Raw genomic sequence first — 4,162 nt, forward strand, 5'->3', positions numbered from 1 at the left:
TAAAATCTTTTCCCTTTCAGGATTAGGACTTTTATTTATTTATCTTACATCTTACACAACACTTACCTGAGGGGAGCTGATGGAGAGACAAGATTTTAATCAGCTTCCTCCTGCAGTGTTGAAACTGCTCATAACATATTGACATGTGGTTTAGAGGCTAGTGAAGCATGTGATTTCAGATGTTTAATCAGGATGTCCTGGTTTTGAAGAATGTCCTGTTTTGTTGTAAACACCCAACCGTTGACTCACACTTGGCCCTATACCTGTGTAGTAACTGTAATTACTCTGGTAATAACATTGTATTAACACGCTATAACACACATTAGCACATTATTACATGTAATAACATGTTTGTTACACAGGTATGAGGGGAAAAAGTAAAGTGTTACATCATTTCATTAACATTAAAACAAGTTACAGCACAGCTTGATCCAGAGGCGGTCCATTTGGCGAAAGTAGACTGTTTGTCTCTTTCCTAAAAATATAATAAATATCATTTTTGTGCTTCTGTCTGCGTCTCCTCACAATGAGTGGGATGTCTTGCATGGCTAAACACTGAAATTGAAATCACATCCTTTCAGGGTGATATCACAATGTCCTCGATGCAGACAAACACAAATCTTGTATAACCAAGATATATTTCTGACAGCTGCTCGCCTTGGCATGGCGTAGGAGGCGCACCCAGAATTGCACTCATCCTTTCATCAAACCAAGCTTAAACAAATTGCATGTCGGAAAATAAATATATTAATCAGAAAAGTCGGTTGCCAGTGTAGATAGCGTGAGTTAAGGTAGGCCTGTAATCTGCTCCTTGTGAGCAGGACAGATCCACGCTCTTTCTTGGCGGGCAGCGGTCCAGAAACACTGTGGGACAGCTGGCAGGGGCTGCTGAGCAGTTAAAACACTGAGGATGACTCTACCTCAGTTCAGGAGGACATCTGGCCTTATGGTAATGGACCTGCTACACCTGCTCTGGTTGGCCAAGAGGCAGGTGGAGGAGCACACGCGCACACACACACACACACACGCACACACACACACGCACACACGCACTCACGCACACGCACACGCACACACACACACACACACAGGCGTCTGCACACACGCACTCACACACACATACACACACACACACACACCCTGTGGTGCATACACACACACACACGCATGCACGCACGCACGCACACACACACACGTGCGCGCGTGCACACACACCTTATTAAGTCAGACCCAATAAAGACTCACAGCTGCAGCAATTGCCATGCAGACATTGTAGCTGTGCGGAATGTGCTGTACCGGCAGGGCAGGGAGGGCAGGGAGGGAGTGGCCTCTGTGTGGTTGGTTAGGGGGGTGCCCACTGGCATCCTGCAGCAGGGTTTTAGGATATATATAGAACATGAGTTATGTCAAAAAGCAGAAGAACACAACAACAGAGTTGACATTGCTCTCAGTTAGGGGCTCCTGAAGGGGGAAGTTGTTAGAATATGCAGCCTAATAGTTCTTTCTCTCTCTCTGTCTCTCTCTCTCTCTGTCTCTCTGTTTCTGTGTGTGTGTGTGTGTGTGTGTGTGTGTGTGTGTATGTGTGTGTGTGTGTGTGTGTGTGTGTGTGTGTGTGTGTGTGTGTCTGTCAACCTGCCTCTCTCTTTCTTCGTGTCAATCCCTCTGCCTCAGTCTCTGCCCTTCTCTCCTGCTCCCCCCCCCCCCACCTCCCCTCTCCTTCTTTCCCTTCGGCCGTGGGTGTTAGTGTCTGTGAACACTGCCTACCTGCCTCCCTGCCTCCCTGCCTCCCTGATAAAACCGACTGGCCAAGTAAGGCATCTCTCCTCTCTGTTCCCCAGACCACACTTGTCTGAGATGTTATTTCTAAGTGCCAGACAGTAAAATGATTTTCTATTCCACCTATGTGCCCCCCTCATACCACCGCACTGAATTCTGAGACATTCGTGTGTTCTCCTGGGTGGCTCCTCCTGAGGTAGAAAAGGGTAAATAGGAACGTACCTGAATTATGCAAGATGAACATTAAATGTCAAGGCTAAATTCTGTATTTATTCCATTGTCTCACTGGCATTTGTGCCATGTTTTATGCATTTCATAATGAGGGAGGCAGAACCTCGAGAGAGAGAGAGAGAGAGAGAGAGAGAGAGAGAGAGAGAGAGAGAGAGAGAGAGAGAGAGAGAGAGAGAGAGAGAGAGAGAGAGAGAGAGAGACGTGCAATAAGCCCCAGTATGGATAATAACGTGACGAGGTGGCAGTTGCTTTTAGAACTTAGAACTCATTTGAAAGGCAAATTCCAACCAAGATTGGAAAGTCAGCAGTGGAATTTGTATGAATTGGTTTTGGTTTTCATTTCTCCACCTCCAGCTTCATCCGATGACTACCAACTATCAAAGTCTCGGGGGTGTGGGGGGGGGGGGGACGCAGGGACGGGACGGGACGGGAATGTTTCATTTGTTCCCGTAACATAAAAAAAAAGAAATTGAAAGTCGTATTTTATTTATGCGGGCATTTGAAATTCGCTAGAAATAGCATTCAAATCTCATCTCCTGTTTACCACAGCAAACCAACCGACTGTCAAAAGGGGGAGGCTGTGATGGAGCGTAGGCTGGAGGGGATGTGGGGTGTTGTGAGAGAGAGAGGGATGCTGCAGGTTGAAAGGAGAGGTATAAACAGAACAGCGGCTGCTGCTCCAGCTGTTCCTCTGAGATTCTATACAACACCGTCTTTCTCCCAGGTGGAGCGTGCTGTGAAAGATGGCCTTTAAACATAGGCCCTTGTCTTAATGAGTGCAGTGTAGGCAGAGGATAGGTGGAATTGTAAAAATGAGGTTTAAATTATTAACTCCGGCACACAGGTGAAATAGAAAGCACTCGGCCATTAATATTTAATCGTGATTTAAAGTATATGTTGGTATCTTCCTAGCACCTTGGGATAACGGATGAATTCCAAGAACAATGCATGGAATTCCACAACATTGGATTGTGTGAAGCCAGGGAACGTTGTGTACTGTCAGGTTTATGAATTCTTAACGGAAACTATATCTGAAATTTTGATGACATTGACAGAGTTCAGAGTCGGAGGATACTAGTCTTCGGCACCTGCCGTATCCAACACTGAGCCACGTGCAATATCCACTGCGGAATCCTCCATACTTTCCCCCTATAAGTTTGTAACCCGTTTCAGAAACATTCATTAGCCAATTGACCTCACTAATTGCCTTTTTCCAAAAGCAACATCCCATGGTACTCCTGGTGCTGAAGATGGTGGCTTGTGCATTATTTCCAGTCTAAACACGCATATTTCATCCTCAAATTAATTATCATTGTATATTAGGAGAGAATTAGAGGAACACAGAGGGAATAATGTGTCCCATCTCACTAATGTAGTCGGCTCAGCTCCACGACCTCACTGTTAGAATGTGCACTGCAGATTCCAGGTCTGTTATAACTCATTAATAACAAACCCACTGAGCAAACACAGGGCTCAGAGAGGCTATTTCAACCCAAGGCTACTTCAACCCTTTGTTCTATTTCTTTCTTCTCCGTAACTGTGTTGAATGCCTGACCATGTGTCCTTATCAGGGGAGGATGGTGGAGGTAGAAATCGGAGGCCTGGCTCATTGTAATGCAGGGAACGGAATGAGGAATGGTATCAAACATGTGGTTTGCCACACATGTGATGACTCTACCAGCCTCCCCTGATCCTTATACTTATATACTGAGATACATATATACTTATATTCTTATATACTTATATACTTATATACTGAGATACATATATACTTATATTCTTATATACTTATATACTTATATACTGAGATACATATATTCTTATATACTTATATACTTATATTCATAAACTCACACAATATGACAGGGTATAGCTAACCAACATGTCTTGTATACAATATGTGTTTTGACTTAAGTTAATCTCAGTGAGTATTCATCATTTCAGACACAATTCCAGTCAGAATCTCAACCTTGAGAAGAACTACAGTAGTGGAGCTACAAAGCATTTGGCTTTTGTAGCTTTTCAAACAAACAATTGAAGCATCCCGAACTTCCGAACCGTTCTACAGAGTCTAATCTTTTGAAACTAACACACCTCTCTCCCCTTTGCCCTCTCTCTCTCTCTCTCTCTCTTCCTTCCACCTCCCCCTCAGGTC

Source organism: Argentina silus, assembly GCF_951799395.1.
Source record: "Argentina silus genome assembly, chromosome: 18".
In the NCBI taxonomy this organism is placed as follows: Eukaryota; Metazoa; Chordata; class Actinopteri; order Argentiniformes; family Argentinidae; genus Argentina; species Argentina silus.